The 19,076-nt window shown below is 38.6% G+C and overlaps 1 non-coding gene across 1 annotated transcript; it reads right to left on the minus strand.

Moving 5' to 3' along the window:
• Positions 1–18,656: 18,656 nt before the first annotated feature.
• Positions 18,657–18,761, minus strand: LOC118624757. Its single transcript, XR_004958429.1, has one exon. It is a non-coding gene; the product is annotated as a U6 spliceosomal RNA (small nuclear RNA).
• Positions 18,762–19,076: the final 315 nt, after the last annotated feature.

Below are 19,076 nucleotides of genomic sequence, written 5' to 3' on the forward strand. Positions count from 1 at the left end.
ATTATTTCAGTTCAAGTTCGAAGGCGGTCTGCTGGCAGAATTCCTCCTAGCTCAGGATGGGGCAGGGTGGTTGTCAGTCTTTTGTTCTCTATAGGCCTACAGCTGATTGGATGAGGCCCATCTACATTATGAATGGCAACCTGCTTCACTAAAAGTCCACCGATCTAAATGTTAATCTCATCCAAAGCACCCTCACAGAAACATCCAGAATAATGTCTGACCACACATCTGGCACCATGCCCAGCCAAGTTAACACATAAAATTAGCCATCACGCTAGGTATAAGAACAAGTCTTAGCAAATTTCTCCATGTCATTAAATAAATTTTTTCTGACTTACAAAATCCAGATCTGTAGAAAAATATCTGAGCTGCACTCTGTCATTGACTGAAATACACAGGAAGCATAGTTGACTATGACAGGAAGAACATTGCCCTAGGAGTAAGAAGGCCCAGGTTGTAGATACAGGTCTGGTGCTAATTTAACCAAGTCACTTTGCCAACCTGAATTTCCGTTTCCTTACCTCTAAGGTGAGGCGAGGAGAACTAACGACCTCCAAGGTACCTTCTAACATTCAGTCATGGCTTGGTCCCCATCTCCTCTCTCATCGGGACCACCAACCTCGCTCCTTCCTAGAATCTTTTCAGCCTGTGTTTATAATACTTATTTCATATGCCAAACTGGATATTGTTCTCTTTTTCAGCTCCAACCTTTTTGCTATTTAAATAAAAGTGGGGCGTGTGCTGCTGAGAACAGCAGAGACAGGGGTCCGTGGGAGGTAGCAGCAGCCCAGCCAAGCTGACACAGAGCTGCGAGAGGCAGCCCACACTAACAGGTTTGCTCAGTCATACCAGGTGAAAGCTTTGCCCTCTCAATGGAAAATGCATTGGATCCAAAAGACTGAGGTGATGACGAAAACATTTAGCCCTTCCCTTGGAGCTGATATGTTCTTTGGGAAATGTCTGCTCAGAGGGAAAGGATATTTCAAGATGATCAAAAAAGGTTTGAAAGGACACCTGAGGAAAGAGGATTTGAGTTAAAACCAAAGAGTAACTCACTTCACATAGCATTTTCACTATTCTTGACAACCCAGAAATGCTCTCTTATGCTCTATAATTCCTGTAACAGCACGTTTATGTTTAACACCTAAGATGTGATTTTTTTTTTTCATCAAATAGGAGAGTTACACTGTTGATGGGTGCAGCTGTTATGCAAAACAGTATGGAGGATCATCAAGATATTAAAACTAGAACTACCACTTGATCCATTTTTCTCACTTCTGGGTATTTATCCAAAAGAACTGAAATCGAGATCACAAGCAGATTAACAACACCCCATGCTCACTGCAGTACTATTCACAATAGGCAAAATGTGGAAACAACCCAAATGTCAATTGATGAATAATGGATAATGAAAATATAGTACATAAATAAAATGAAATACTGTTCAGCCTTTAAAAAGAAGGAAATCCTGCAATATGCAACTACATGAATGAACCTTAAAAACATTATGCTAAGCAAGACAAGCCTGTCACAGAAAAACAAATGCTGCATTATTCCACTCTTATGAGGTATCTAAAATAATCAAATTCATATAATCAGAGAGTAGAAAATTGGTTACCAGGGTGTAGAGGGAGGGGAAAGGGGGAAATTTCAACGGGCACAATATTTCAATTACACAAGATGAATAAGTTATAGAAATCTGCTGTACAATATTGTGCCTGTAGTTAACAATACTGTATTGTAAACTTAAGAAATTGTTCAAAAGTAGATCTCATATTAAGTGTTCTTGCCACAAATAAAGAACATCTTTTAAAAATAAGAGCATTCCAAGAGACATGCATTCTAAGGGACACATATTCTAAGGGGACAAAAACAACCTGTAAAAGTAGCGAGCAGGTATTATAAAGATGAGCCAATAAAGTACAAAGGAGGAAGGGTGATTATCATAGGCTGCTCTGAATCAAAATTATTTCATGGCTGTTCCAGTGATGTAATTTCACTGCAAATTCCCTAAGGTCAAGAACCAATCCTTTGTGTTTGTCACTCCACTTAGTGACATGCCTCACATATGACAGGTGTTTGACATGTTTGTTGGGGTAATGTGCTGTGGGAGGTAAGGATGTATGTATGTAGGTGGCCCTGAAAGGTATATATATTTTTAAGTCACTGAAAAATTAGGAGAGATAAATAGCTGAATCAACAGTTGTAAGTGAGGATTTTAACATATTCATCTCAGAAAGTGCTACACCAAAGGACAAAAAAAGCCAAATAGAAAAGTATAAATTCTACAATAAATAAGCCTGATCACATAGAACATTATAACCAGTAACACAGACTGCACATAATTTTTTGCACCCACAGGAATACTCAAACAATTCATATTTTTCAAAGCAATATATTTACCAAGCTAACAGTTTGTCTGTAATTCAATATTGTAGACACCCCTTGAGAATTTCATAATCTCTTTTTTAGGATTGACTCTTTTAAAATGCAGGCTAAAAGTCAACACTTATTTACATGCAATTTTTGTTTTGTCTTTTGTTTTTGTTAATCCTTACCTGAGGGTATGTTTTTCTTTGATTTTTTTAGAGAAAGTGGAAGGGAGGGAGAGGGAGAAAGAGAAACATCAGTGTAAGAGAGAGACATCAATTAGTTGCCTCCTGCAGGAGCCCTAACGTGCCAGGACCAATCCTGCAAGCCAGGAACGTGCCCTTGACAGGGAATCAAACCCATGACCCTTAGGTCCAAAGGCCGATGCTCTCTAAGTCACACTGGCCAGGACAACATGCAATTTTATGATTTACTTGTGTTACTACTTATTCCTTCTATTTTATTTAAATTAGGAGATAACTTCTCTGAGTAAGCTTTATTTTCCCAGGTATGACAATTGCCTCTCTTGGAGTAGATATTATAACTTGAAACACATTCTTTTGAATACCTCTAATAATAGTAAGTTATTATATTTATTGTCATTAAAAGTTATTTAAGGTCATGTCTGATGAAGAAGGTGGATATTTTGCATCACAAATAAGTTGTGACTTTCAAAGAATTACATTGATACCATAGCAATCAGACAAGAAGAAATAAAAGGTATCCAAATTGGAAAGGAAGAAGTAAAACTGTCACTTTTTGCAGATGACATAACAGTGCATATGAAAAATCCAAAGACTCCATCAAAAAACTATTAAAACTAATAAATGAATTCAGTAAAGTTGCACAATACAAAATTAATATGCAGAAATCTGCTGTATTTCTATACACTAGTAATAAACTGTCAGAAAATTTAAGAAAGTAATTCAACTTACAATTATATAAGAAACAATAAAAGACATAGAAATAAATTCAACCAAGGAGGTAAAGATCTGTACTCTAAAAACTATAAGATGTTGATTTAAAATAAAGAGAGCACAAATAAATGGAAAGATATACTGTGCTTATAAGTTGGAAGAATTAATATAATTAAAATGTCTATACTACCCAACTCAATCTACAGATTCAATGCAATCCCTGTCAAAATACTAATGGCATTTTTCACAGAACAAGAACAAATGGTCCTAAAAATTAAATGGAATCACAAAAGACCCTTAATAGCCAAAGAAGAACAGGGTTGGAGGTATTGTGCTACCCGATTTCAAACTATACTACAAATCTATGGTAATCAAAGCAGTATGGTACTGGTACAAAAACAGACACATAGATCAATGGAACAGAATAGAAAACCCAGAAATAAACCTATGCTAATATGGTCAATTAATTTATGGCAAAAAAAATCAAGAATATACAATGAGAAAATGAAAGTTTCTTCAATAAATGGTGTTGAAAAACTGGACAGATACATACAAAAAAATAAAACTGGACCACTTTTTTACACAATATACAAAAATAACTCAGCCCTGGCTGGTCCGGTTTGGTTCAGCAATTAGAGCGTCAGCCTGCAGTCCAGAGAGACCCAGGTTTGGTTCCCACTAGGGGCACGTACCTCGGTTGCAGTTTGTCCCCAGCCTTGGTTGGGTCATGTGGGTGGCAGCCACTCGATGTGTCCCTTTCGCGTCGGTGTTTCTCTCTCTCTCTCTCTTCCTCTCTTTCCCTCCTGCTCTGTCTGAACAAACAAAAATAATTAACTCAAAATAGATTAAAGACTTAAATGCAAGACCTGAAACTATAAAACTCCCACAAGAAACATAGACAATAAACTCTTTGACATTGGTCTTAGCAATATTTTGGGAATATATCTTTTTGGGCAAGGGTTACAAAAGCAAAAATAAACATGGGACTACATCAAACCAAAAAGCTTTTGCACAGAAAACAAACAAACAAACAAACAAAATCAACAGAACAAAAAGGCGACCTGGTGAATGAGAGAAGATATTTGCAAATGATATATTTAATAAAGGGTTAATATCCAAAATATATAATCAACTTATACAATAAAACATAAAACAAAGTCTGATTTAAAAAATGGGCAGAGGACCTGAACAGAGATTTCTTTAAAGAAGACATAAAAATGGCCAACACATAGACCTGAAAAAATGCTCAAAGTCACTAATAATTAGGGAAATTCAAATCAAAACCACAGTGAGATAGCACCTCACACTTTTCAACATGGCTATTATCCAAAAGACAACAAATAACATGTGTTGGTGAGTATATGGTGAGAAAAGGGAACCCTCATGCACTCTTGGTGAGATTGTAAATTGGTACAGCCACTCTGGAAAAAATATGGAGGGTCCTCAAAAAATTAAAAATAGACCTGCTACATGACCCAGAAATTCAACTTCTGGGTATTTATCCTAAGAAAACAAAAACACTAACTTGAAAAGATATATACAACCTTATGTTCATTGCAGCATTATTTATAATAGACAACATATGGAAACAACCCAGGTTTACACACACATGCTGGACTATTACTCAAACATAAAAAAAGAACGAAATATTGCCATCTGTGACAACATGGATAGACCTAGAGGGTATTATACTAAGTGAAATAAGTCAGACGGAGAAAGACAAATACCGTATTATTTCATATGTGGAATCTGCAAAACAAAAAACAGTGAAAAAAAAAAAAAAAAAAACCAGACTTGTAGATACAGAGAATAAATTGATGCTGCCAGAGGGAAAGGTTTAGGGGAATGGGTGGAAAAGATAAAGGAGATTAAGAGGTACAAACTTCCAGTTCGAAAACTAACTTTGTACAGTGATGGATGGTTACTAGACTTATCATCGTCATCACTTTATAAGGTATATAACGGTACTCCTGAAACTAATATAATACTGTATGTCAACTATACTTTAATAAAAGAAATCATATTGACAATAAAATGAGTATTCTCAGTACCCTTTTTCCCTTCTTCCAACAACAGCCTCCCATTTTCTCTCTTAACCTCCTTCCTCATCCTTAATTAGTACATGCATATTGGGTGGAACTAAGACTCCAAGGGGAAGCACATACCCCAGAACCAAACAAAAAACCACATTTCATTCCCTTGGCCTCAGAAATGGTTTAACTGTGGGCATGCAGTCTAACTCTCGGGACCTCTCTGAGAGCTACCAGAAAGGAGGCTCTCTGCTTCTGATGGGTTCGAGCCTGCAAAGATGCCACAGTCACTGTGCCGCCGTGCAGAAAAAGCCTGTCCAAGAATGGAGCCAGTGCAAAGGAAGCAGGGCTCAGGAACACGAAGGCAAACGAGGTCCTGATGACACCATTTTACTTAAATCATTTAAGCAGGGTTTCTGTAACTTTCAACCAAAAGTTTGATCATGTGACTTGCTGATATAGATCATACATTTGATTAAAGGCAATTCCAGAAGAGTTAACACAAAAATGTGTTGAACCATGACAGTATAATTGAAATAAAACCTCCCAAAGTGATTACAGTAGAAAAAATATTCAGATACATAGATTGTTCCATACTTGATATAATGTCAGTCTCTGTTTAATTTCAACTCAACGTTAGCTGTTCTAAGGTGAGATTTTCTCCTCGCTGCAAGCTGGGTTCATGCCCACCGGTGTAACAAGCTCGGACCGTGTTACCAGAAAAGAGGGAGGGATAAAATGGGGACCAGCAGATAAAAGCAACAGATATTCACTGTCATTACCTTAGAACAAGGGTAAGCATTTTATTTTTTCATTATCTACGAGATCTTAAAAATTTTTTAAGAGAGGCTTTTGCCTTATATCAAGGATGCTAACCTAGAATGGGCAAACTATTACAGGATTCAGATTGGGCATAAAACCCCTGACAATAACCACAAAATTTGTGAGCATGGCAATATGGAGACTTGGGAGAAAGGAATCTATAGCTTTTACAAGGTTCTCAGAAGAGTCCATAATGCACGAAAGGGTGATAAATCACTGCCTTGTAGACTGCGAGGTGGTTTTGATGCCTAAAGAACAAGTTCCAAGGGAAATAGATCCAACTTTTGAAATGACTCAGGTAGAACATGCACCAATAAGGTAACAATAGTTAACCTCTGGTGATGGTATAAAGGCTAATTTTTCTTTTTTGTGCCTTGTCTACATTCCCTACAATGAACATGAGTTATGTCGGTGGTACAGAGGTTCATTTAAGGGGAAAAAAAATATATATATATATCTACCTATATCCCTGGGTCAAGCATAGAACTTCCAGTTCCAACACAGTAATTAAGCCATTTCAATATTTAAATCCATGGGCAGCACAAGAAGGAAGCATCAAAATTCAAAAGGCATAAAAACTCACTCAAAGTAATCAGAAAACCTCATATTCTCTGAACTAAAATTTTGCAATTTTTTCTTAAACTCACTAATTGCACAAACATTCAAGATATAAAAAAAAAAAGAAAAAGAAAGGAAGGAAGGAAGGAAAATGTGAACAAGCACTCCTAAATCAATCTTGCTATCAAATTCTACCCTCTTTCAAATGCTCCCCCAAAGAGCTTTAAAACCTCAGTGGCGAACAGTGTCCTCCAATAAAGTGCACCACTACGCTCTGTGCCAAAAGATTAATAAAACTTAACCAAGGTAATTACTTAAAAGTAGTCTCCATTGGGTAAGTCAGGGTGGGAAAAGACTCATTCCTGCTAGTAATAATTATCCCTGGGTAAATTATTTCCTAACTGTGCTCTCCCAAAAGTGCCTTCTTCCAGAGAGCTCTTACAGAGAAGCCGATAGTCGGCTAGGGTTTATTTTAAAGTCATAATCCACTTTGCAGCCGATGTCAACCAACCAGTCTTCCTCTCCACCCTCCTTTTTATTTTCAAACCTTTTTAGAATGTATCCTTCATTCACCTCCCCCAACAAAAACACATAGCAACAATAATAACAGGTAGCATTAATGGAGTGCTTAGTCTAATGTCCAGCATATAGAAAGTGCTTTATAATCATCCATTCATTTATTCATTGTTTTATTTATCCAGTAAATATTTATTGAATCTCTGCCACTTGCCAAGCACCATACTGGGTTCTTAGTATACATTAATGATAAAAGCAGATAAAGACGCTGTATATATGCAGTTTTTATTGCACAGGGAGATGGGCAATAGAGAATAAACATAATAAGTAAATTATATCGTCTATAAGGAGGTGATAGTAAAGAGTAAAGCAAGGTTAGGAGACACAGTGCCAAAGCGGGGCTGGCACGTGGTACACTGTTAAGTGGGGTGGGCCGCAAGGCTTCGTTGAGAAGGTAATATTGGAACAAAGATTTGAAGGCAAGCAAGTTGGCCATGAAAACACCTGAAGGAAGAGGATTCTGGGAAGGGAAAATGGTCAGCACAAAGGCTCCAGAGTGTAAATGACCTGTTCAAGGAACAAGGGGGCCGCACAGACTGTGGCAGGGTGGGCAGGAGGAGCGCAATGGGTGGCCAGGCCAGGAAAAGGACGGCAGGTCGTGTCCAGCCTTGCCGGCCTTGGTAAGGACTTTCTGAGAGAAATGAATCCACCGGACATGCTAGAAGAGCGCTATGGCCTCACTTACATTTTTAAAGATCTCTAGCAAGCTCTGGCTTGAGAAAAGACAGCAGAGGGCAATGCCAGGAACAGGGTAGGTGAACTCGGACCCGGATGGTGGCAGCAGAAGTTGTGAGAAGTGACTGGATTCAGGATCTTCCCTGGAGGCAGGGACATGTGATGTGGACTCCAAGAGAGAACACGGCTGCTTTCTTGTGGAGAAGGCTGTGGGTAGAGCAGGTTTGAGAGACAGGTCAGGATTTCAGTTTTGAACATGTTGAGCTGAACATATATATTAGTCATCCAAATGGAGACGTCTAATAAGCAAGTGGATATATGGGTCTGAAGTTTGGAAGAAAGGTCTGTATGAGATATAAAAACTTAGGAACCATAAGCATATGAATGGTATTTAAAACCCTAAGGCTGGCTGTTGGGGAGGGGAGGAGAAGAGGTAAAATAAAGCAGAACAGGATCTGAGCCCTAAGACACTTCAACATTAAAAGCCCAGGGAGACCAAAAGCAAAGTAAAGGCACTGAGAGAATGAGAGATCTATGAAGGTGGGAGGAAAACACCATAGCATTTAATCCAGACAGTAATTGTAATTATAATAATAATAATAATTATTATTATTCCCATTTTGCAGATGAGAAAACCAAGGCATAGCAAAGTTATGCTGCCCAGGGTCACACAGTTCTAGAGCCTGGATCTGACATGATGTCCAATTCTTTAGTCTCTACTCTACTTCAGAATGCTGAACTGCTATAGGCATAATCTTCAATGCATGTCTTCCCCTAAAATTATTGATTTCTTTATATACCCCTCAAATGCTCATTCTCCTATAGCACATGTACTTGAAGGCTGAAGTATGTGGATGAGACTCTCTGTTCTCCCCCTGTTTCTTGCAGATCTTCTTTGCTCTTTCCACCCCCACCTCTGAAAAACGTGCCTTTGCTTCTTGGAGACACATTTGATTCCCCTGTAACTCCTTGCAGCCTTCCTCGTTCTTACCATCTGTTGACTTCCAGATCATGTCTCAAGATCCACTGAGGACTTTGCAAGTTGAGTTAATTAAATATCAACGTGGATGAGTTTCCAACAGCCCCTTTCCAACTGCAGAGACCTGACTCATCCTAAGGACCCAAGATTCTAAACTCTGCTCTGCAACACAGCCTCCTGGGCTTCCACGTAGCCCACTCCCTCACTCCCACCAAATTTAATGATCAACTTCTTGAAGCCTGTCAATCCCTGACCCTTCATTTCCCTTTTTCTCTTTGGACACCTTCTTGACTTTATTTTCTTCCCCATTGAGCTGCAGCTTCCAAGACAACTCAACCTTGTAGAGAACCTGTGTTTCTTCCTGTCTGCTCCTACACCTCAGCTGCTAAGGACTGCTGAAGGAATAAACCCCAAACTGGTTCAACTGCACTCATACCTACTCCTCCGTCCTTTCTTCATGCCTTAGAGGAATAGATGTTGCTTTTCTGATCTAAGATTAATGCCCCTGCCTGTCTAAATCCCATCACTTCTTACCTCTTCCCAAAAGAGCTCAAGTATTGATCCCCTCTGGATCCTGTGTCTTCAGCCTTTCTCTCTCCCATAGTTGCTGCCTGTGGCAAATAAACATGCTCTAGTGTAACTAGATAAGCTAGTGTTCATGGACTTTTCTTTTGATACTCTTTGGATCCAAAGTGCTTTCTCTCCTCTCTCTCTCTCTCCACTGGAATCCTACTGTTCCTTGCATGCTTGACTCTGAAACTCCCTTGATTCTTGATATATTCCACAGCTGGAACATATCTCTCTATCTGAATTTCCACAGCATTTTTGGGGTACCATACTTAGATCACTTATCCCATACTGCACCACAGATTGTCCTTCCTTTGCTTGTATAGTTCTTTTAAGAAAAACCTTCATGTAGCACTTGCAATGTTCTAGACACTGTATTAAACACATTTTAAAATATTAACTAATTTAATGATATCAACAATTATAATATTTACTCTTTTAAATATCTGATACATTTTGCTATATTATATTACCAAGTCCTTAAAGGCAAAACTCATAATGATATCTCTTAGCCTCTGGTTAATAATTGTCTCAGACTGGGTGGGCATCTTATACATAGTAGGCTTTCGATATGTTTTCCAAATACACAAATTCATGGAAATAATTGGGACATTGTCCGACCTTCTTACCAATGCTAAAAATGCCATATCCTCTCTCGTTGTGTAAACTTAAGACATACCTTACATGATCTTTTAGTTATGATGGGGAAAAGTTATATATATATATATATATATAGAGAGAGAGAGAGAGAGAGAGAGAGAGAGAGAGAGAGAGAGTCAGATTTGCCTTTGAAAATCTCTTAGAAAGATGCCACATTGTTGAAGTCTTTCATGTTACGTCTCAGTAAGTCTGGAACACCCAGTGTTTCTTCCAGGGTTGCAAGAGGTATCTGTTTACTCCACTGAATGCAAATGAGGCCATTGGTTTGCATCTTGTAAGACAGTGATGTATCTTTAAATCCTAGTCACTTTCAGCTGGTGCAACGCACACACAATGAAAAGCAGATGGAAACTGAAATCAACCGACAGACTCCAGATTCCTATTTCCTAACCTACAATCACTCACAGCATGTGCTTATCTAGTGGCGTGGCAGGTAGACTTGCCCAAATTTCTCGTGCTACCATCCCATTGAATCTGAAGACATTAACTGTAAGACACATTGTTTTCTTTACCATCAAGACATTTTAAATGCCTCCAATTAAACTGTACGATGCCATCAGCTATAAGAACCCCAAATTTAAAGATGTTAAAATGTTTATCTTAGAATCAGCCAGTACAGTATTAACATTTTACAGAGCTTTGTTTATAGTAGACAATGATCTTTTGTTCCATTCAATCAAATATATGTAAAAGACGGTTAAAATATTGCAAGTGGGTTAGGGACCTTCTCTTCATCTATGAAAAGTCATAATGAATCAGCATCTTAAAATGTCATTAGAATAAAATGGGTTTAGAGAAAAATTCCATCAAACACAGAAGCAGATTCCTCTTTATTAGAATTATAAAATCCGAAAGCATAAAGCATCTCGATCCCCAACACCCATTTGTATAACAGTTTGGACTCATGGCAACAGGCTCCCTGAGAGTTGTATGTGGAACTGAGAAGGTGAGCAATTGACGAAATCGGTCACGTTTGCTATTTATCCATGAACTTCTGGGGTCGGGCACGTCTGCGTCTCTCCTCGTATTTCTGCTCTTCCCACAGGGATAACATCTGCCTGGGCTTCCACCACTGTCCACTCCTTTTCTAGCTAAATTCCACCTCCCACGCCATTCCCCAGGGCCCCAAGAAGGAATAAAATGCTGCCAGAGATTAGTCAGAGCCTGAGACAGACCCTGAATCGATTTCACAAGTGAACAGGATCGCTACAGTGAAATTAGAGACACTAAGTCTCAGTTCATAGCCAGGTGTCAGACTGGGTCTGCCCTGCAGGGCAGCCATCAGGGGAGAAGGAATTGGGAATATGCTCTTAGGTTTCTGGGCCTAAGATACTACTTTCTATTTAAATAGTTCTTAGTGTCCGGGTCTATCTTTTGGGCACCCTAGGAAAAAGAAAGATACATGAAAAATTCTAGCAACAGCCCTAGCAGGTTTGGCTTAGCGGTTGGAGCATCGGCCCGAGGACAAAAGTGTCTTGGGTTTGATTCCCATCAAGGGCATGAACCTCCGTTGTGGTTCCTCCCGGCCCTGGTTGGGGTCAAGCAGGAGGCAACCAATCAATGTGTCCCTCTCACACTGATGTTTCTCTCTCTCTCTCTCTCTCTCTCTCTCTCTCTCTCTCTCTCTCTGTTTCTCCCCTATTCCCCCTCAATCTGAAGATAAAATGGAAAAATATCCTTGGGTGAGGATTAAAAAAAATTTTTTTAATAAAATAAAATTTAAAAATCTAGCAACAAACTCCACCCAAAACCCTTAAGGTGAATCTCCTCTTCCCACCCCAACAACCACCCTGACTGCTCTGGCATTGGCATCTAGTCCTCACCCTCTGGGTCCACATCTCCTTAACCTTAGTCCCCAGCCCACTTCCTTTCCCCTCAGACCCACTGCCATGCAAGGGAAGACTGGGAACAATTCCCTGGGCTGTTATACATGGAGCAGTCTTGAGCTTCACACATGTAAAATAAGTGAGAAATAAACCTCAAGTCTCTAAGCCATTTGATGACCTCAAAAGAAACTTTATAGATAGATAGATGATAGCTAGATAGCTAGATAGATTAGATAGATAGATAGATAGATAGATAGATAGATAGATAGATAGATGATAGATAGATAGATAGATAGATAGATAGATAGATAGATAGATAGATAGATGATAGATATGAATTTGTGGTGAAACGTGGAATAAGATTTTAAAAAACAAAGAAATATTAGAGAACTATTCAGGAAGTATCTTCATCTTCAACGGGTACAAATTTATTTCAAACATGGTTCTAAGTCCCAGATTTTCTTTGCAGTGTTTCGATATATCACTAACTCTGTATCCTGTGCTGAGAAACATTTAAATAGAGCATGATATATCACTTTGTAGCTATATACAGGACTTCCTTTTCCCTATGGATCCTGGACTTCTAGAGATAGAAAGGACATTAGTGATCATTAAATCCACTCCAAGAATTTTAATAGATGAGGAAACAGAGATCGAAGGATTGTCCATAACTTGCCTAATGCATTTAGCCACCAGGGAAGAGCTGATGCATTAGGCAAATATGTTTTTACTAAAGAACCCCAACAACAGAGCCTGATCAGAGTTAAAAAATAGAATGAGAAAGAGAATTTTTACTCTTTTGTTATCTATGTGAGGGGAGGGTGGACTGGGGGAGGATGCGGGGGGACCATAGAATACAGACAAATGGAATGTTAGCAGGGACACTTGAAATACTGCCCAAAAAAAGCATTCTAAAAGACTGGCAGGCCACATAGTTATTGTTTAATAAAACCAGCTTGATGTTTCAATATAAAAGCAAGAATGGCTGAAAAGTGAGCAAGCATCTCATTAAAATCCACTCTTAAATTCCACTTTTCAGGCCTCAACAGAATATCAAAGGAAACAGCATATGTTTTTCATTTATAAACAATCAGATACTCTTTTGCATTCATCCCTGATTTATTCTGGAAACCCCTACGTATTCTAAGTGCCAACACTATCGTGTATGTATCCATATTCTGCATCTATACATGCGTGCATTCGAATACATAAATATACAAATGGTTATTGCAATTTTGTGTTTTAAAAACTGAATAGTGCCATGATGTAAATTTTAGTGCTTTTTTCAAAAAAAGGTTGCTGTGTTTTTATGGATGTCTGTACAAAGAAAATGGGCTTATCTTTCGGGGGAGGGGAGTTTAAAGTTTAATCCCTCAGGTACATTCCTCTTAACAGAATCAACTTAATGCCATTTGACATTGTCCTTTCCAGTACTGCAGCTTCAGTGAATGCAGCAGGTCCTGATCTTGGTTTCTAACAGATGGCCTCAACAAGGTGACGGTAATGGTATCTGACATGTGTTGTTTCAGCAATCTCTTCCACTCTTGGAAAAGTATGGAAACATTAGACCCTGCGTGTTCCTTCAGATTGTTATTTCTGGCACGTTCTTCTTGGCATATGTTATGATGAACCATTCATAACAAATTAAATTTTCATTAAGGTAAAAAAAAAAAATCTTTAGAATCCATAAGTCTACAATTTGTCTCAGTTCCCAAGGTAACATATTCTGCGTAAAGGCGCCATTTCTGTACATAATCGAGTGTGGAACTGTTTAGATCTATTTTGTAAGTAGATGTTTTGCTAAAGGAGAGGGGCAGGGATGGCAGGTGGGAAAAGTCTGGAATCCCAGGAATGGAAAAAAAAGGATATCTCTGAAAGATTCTTGGCCTTGCTCGAAAAGCGTTTTGCAGGGACACAAAAATCACAGGAGCCCAGGAAACACATCAAAAGAGGCTAAACCACATGATACCACTGGAATGGCATCACATGGGCTGCATACAAAGACAGCCGGGGCAGCAGAGCTCCTGTACCTTTAAGGGAGAGCTGATTGTAGCCGTAATTAACAGCCTCCTCTAACTGTGCAATGGAATTTTCCTGGAGGACTCCGTGGTTGGACTCACTGGCAGGTTTAGTAAAACGGGATTTCAGGCAGCACGGTGCTTTCAACTCAAAGTAGCTAAATCTAGTTAAAGCAGAAACATCAATGATTTTCAGGCAGCATGCATCAGAGAAATGTCTGAGCATCATAAACCACTGCTGATTGCTTCTTTCAGAAGCAAGCGGCTGCTAAATGGAGACCAGAGGGGGCAAGAAAGCTAGCTGAGGCCTCTCTCTTCCTGGGCTGACACTTAAATCCCATATAATTTTCTTCCTATAATAATATATTCAAGCCCATTTAGTATCTGGTAGACTACTTTATTTTCATGTACACTGGAAATATTGCCTACCATTTGGGGAAGAATTTAAATTTACTTTTTTACCTTGCTTCACCTTTAGCACAGCCTTCACTTTGGTGATATTTCAGGACCTGCTTAAGAGGGACCCTCTTCCCAAGTGAGCTTCTGGCTATAATGCTCTTCGCTAGACTCTTCAATATTTTTCCTTCTGAAAGTTGAGCTCAAGGAAAATATACAAATATGTAAATAGAAGTTCAAAAGAGTGTAGAATAGACAAGAAGTTTTACTATTGACTATCTTAGTATAATAACAAGTATAAATATATTACTTATGCTGCCCGGCCAGTGTGGCTCAGTGGTTGAGTGTTGACCCATGCACCAAGAGGTCACCGGTTCGATTCCCTGTCAGGGCATGTGCCCAGGTTGTGGGCCCATTCCCCAGTGGGGGGCATGCAGGAGGCAACCAGTTGATGTTCTCGCTCATCGATGTTTCTATCTCTCTCTCCCTTCCTCTCGCTCTAAAGAAAAGGTCAATAAAAAGGAAAAAATATATTTTTTAAAATTATGTGTGTGTGTGAGTGAGTGTGTGTGTGTGTGTGTGTGTGTGTGTGTGTGTATTACCTATACTTGTGAGGGGAAAAAAAAAAAAACACTTTATACTTACCCAGGTCTGAAAAATAAATAAACAGGTGCCTACAATGAGAAATAGGAGTTTAGCAAGGTTTTTCTCTGCTTGACTGCTTATAAAAAAAGAAGAGAAACAAAGCTAAAAGAGCCCAGCCGGTGTGACTCAGTGGTTGAGCGTTGACCCATGCACCAAGAGGTTGCCTGTTCGATTCCCAGTCAGGGCACATGCCCATGTTGTGGGCCAAATCCCCAGTGGGAGGCATGCAGGAGGCAGCCAGTCGATGTTCTCTCTCATTGATGGTTCTCTCTCTCTCTTCCTCTCCCTTCCTCTCTAAGATCAACAAAGAAAAAAAATTTTTTTTTTTTTTACAAAGCTAAAAGAGCCTGTAAACGTTGGCAGGAACCAGGCTGTCATTGCACAATATTTCAGTAAAGGGAGGTCCTAAGAAATGTATGTGCATGGGATTCGGTACTTCATAGATGCTATCAAAGAACTCACAGAAGCGAGGGTTTAGGGAAGAAAGAGGAGATGAGAGCATGCAAGGGAAATAAAGTAAGTACACACTTAAGAAGCATCTGTGATGGAAAGAGCTGCACTTCCCCAGAATCTGCAGGCCTTGCAAGGGCTGGGAACAGGACTGTGTTATGAGAAAGTGTCCCGGAGACCCCTGTAATCCCAGAGATGCCCTGTAACTTTATAGCCCTTGGTCGCTTAAATCCCTTGGAAGAGGTTAAACTTCTTTGGATAGGGTCCAAAATGTAATCGCCTTTTATCACAGTCAGATCTAAAGTAAATGGTTCTGTAGCAAATGTTCACTGTATTTGCTTGAAAACTCATATGTAAAAAATGGTATGACATTACCTTCTCGTGAGATTAGTTTTGTATGAGTTCTTTTCACGGACAGAGCAAATCAACCATTAGTTTAAATAGAATAATAATTCTTTCTTGAAGTAGTCTGGATAAGAAACCCTAATTGGTCTTCAAAGGTGTTAAAATCTTAGTAAAACAAAATTGAGATAAAATAGGTACTTTTTCCAAAAAAAAAAACAATTTTATACTAGATGCAAAAAAATTCTCAATTAATTTAGAAAAGCAGAATTTGAAGAGACTTCATCCTCCAACTACAATGCAACAGAAGAAGTCAATAACAAAGCCAGAACTATTTAGATATTTTATAATATTCTCTTAAATTTAGATCAAAAAAACAATTTTAAAATTGACACCAAAAAATAAAATTGACAATTTTGATAGGGTCAAACAGAAATGCTATCAATTTTTTTTTTTCATTTAATTAATTTATTTATTTTTGTTACAGATGTTTCTCCTTTTCCCCCCACTGATACACCCCTCCCTCACCCTCCCCGCCCTGTCCCAGCTTTGTTGTCCATGTCCATTATTCATTCATACATGCATATAAGTTCTGTGGTTTATCCCCCCCCTTCTGGGGATTGTCAGTCTGTACCCCACTTCCACGTCTCTGAAACTACCGCATTCCTCAGACTGTTATATTCATTATATATTCACAAATAAGTGAGATCATGTGATATTTGTCTTTCTCTGCTTGGCTTATTTCACTTAGGATAATACTCTCCAGGTCCCTCCATGTTGTCTGAAAGGATAAGAGATCTTTCTTTCTTACCGCTGCATAGTACTCCATTGTGTATATGTACCACTGCTTTTTTATCCATTCGTCTACTGATGGACATTTGGGCTGTTTCCAGATCTTAGCTATAGTAAATAGTGCTGCTATGAACATGGGGGTACGTATATTCTTTCTGATTGGTGTTTCAGGCTTCTTAGGTATATTCCTAGAAGTGGGATCACTGGGTCAAATGGAAGTTCAATTTTTAATTTTTTGAGGTAACACCATAGTGTTTTCCATAGTGGCTGCACCAGTCTGCATTCCCACCAGCAGTGTACTAGAATCCCCTTTTCTCCACATCCTCGCCAGCACTTGTTGTTTGATAATTTGTTGATGGCGGCCATTCTGACAGATGTGAGGTGATACCTCACTGTTATTTTCATTTGCATCTCTCTGATGATTAGTGATGTTGAGTATTTCTTCATATGTCTCTTAGTCATTTGTATGTCCTGTTTGGAGGAGGGTCTATTTAGTTCCTCTGCCCATTTTTTAATTGGTTTTTTGTCTTCCTTTTGATGAGCTGTACGAGCACTCTATATATATTGGAAATTAATCCCTTATCTGAAGTATCATTGGCAATTATGCTCTCCCATAGAGTGGGTTGCCTTTCCATTTTGGTGGTTGTTTCTTTTGCTGTGCAGAAGCTTTTGAGTTTGATGTAGTCCTACGTGTTCATTTTCTCCTTCATTTCTATTGCCTTAGGTGATGTATCAGTGAAAATTCCGCTGCGTATGATGTCTGAAATTTTATTTCCTACATTTTCTTCTAGGATTTTTATGGCTTCATGAGTCACATTTAAGTCTGTTATCCTTTTTTGAGTTTATTTTTGTGTATGGTGTAAGTTGATGGTCTAGTTTCATTTTTTTGCATGTAGCTGTCCAATTTTTCCAACACCATTTATTGAAGAGGCTGTCTTTACTTCATTGTATACTCTTGCCACCTTTGTCAAATATTAATTGAGCATGTTTATTCTTCCAATCCATTTTTTGTCTTGGGTTCTCTATTCTGATCCATTGATCTATCTGCCTGCTTTTGTGCCAGTACCAGGCTGTTTGGATTACAATGGCTTTGTAGTATAACCTGAAATCTGGTAATGTGATCCCTCCTACTTTGTTGCTTTTTTTTTTCAAGATTGCTGTGGCTATTCGTGGTCTTTTTTGGTTCCATATGAACTTTTGAAGTATTTGTTCTAGTTCTGTGAAGTATGTCGTTGGTATTTTGATGGGGATTGCATTGAATCTATAGATTGATGTTTATTCTTCCAATCCATGAAGAGGGTATGTGCTTCCACTTTTTTATATCTTCCTTTATTTCTTTTTTCAATGACCTGTAGTTTTCTGCAAAAAGGTCCTTTGTTTATTTGGTAAAGTTTATTCCTAGGTATCTTAATTTTTTTGCCGCGATGGTAAATGGGATTTTTTTTAGTTTCTCTTTCTGTGAGTTCATCAGTGGTGTATAAGAATGCCGTCCTTTTCTTGACATTAATTTTTTATTCTGCTACTTTGCCAAATTCATTTATTCATTTTTTCTTCATGTCTGATTGCTGTGGCTAAGACTTCCAGTCTGATGTTAAATAAGGGAAATGCTTTTAGTTTTTGCCCATTGAGTATGATGTTGGCTGTAGGTCTTTCATATATGGCTTTTATTATGTTGAGATATGATCCCTCTCTTCCCAGATTGCTGAGCCTTTTTATTAGAAATGGGTGCTGGACTTTGTCAAATGCTTTTTCAGAGTCTATTGATATGATCATATGATTTTTATCTTTCATTTGGTTTATGTGGTGTATCACATTTATTGATTTGTGAATATTGTACCAGCCTTGCATCCCTGGGATGAATCCCACTTGGACATGGTGAATAATTTTTTTGATGTATCGCTGGATTTGATTTGCTAATATTTTGTTCAAGATTTTGGCATCTACGTTCATCAGGGATATGGGCCTGTAGTTTTCTTTCTTTCTACTGTCTTTTTCTGGTTTTGGAATTAGAATTATGCTGGCCTCATAAAACAAAAAATATGGAATGCTTCATGAATCTGTGTGTCATCCTTGTGCAGGGGCCATGTTAATCTTCTCTGTATCGTTCCAATTTTACTATATGTGCTGCCAAAGCGAACATCGCTATCAATTTTTAAAGAAATAATAAGTGAACAGCCCTGGCTGATATTCTCAGTGGTTAGAGCATCGGCCCACACACTGAACTGTCTCAGTTTTGATTTCTGGTCAAGGGCACGTACCTGGGTTGCAGGTTCAATCCCTGGCCCTGGGCCGGGCACATTCAGGAGGCAACCAATCACTGTGTCTCTCTCACATCACTGTTTCTCTATCTTTGTCCTCCTCCCTCCCTCCCTTCTATTCTTTCTAAAAAATCAATGGGGAAACAATCCTCAGGTGAGTATTAACAAAAGAACAAGAAAAATAGTAAGTAAACT

This window comes from Molossus molossus, unplaced genomic scaffold (assembly GCF_014108415.1).
Source record: "Molossus molossus isolate mMolMol1 unplaced genomic scaffold, mMolMol1.p scaffold_m16_p_10, whole genome shotgun sequence".
In the NCBI taxonomy this organism is placed as follows: Eukaryota; Metazoa; Chordata; class Mammalia; order Chiroptera; family Molossidae; genus Molossus; species Molossus molossus.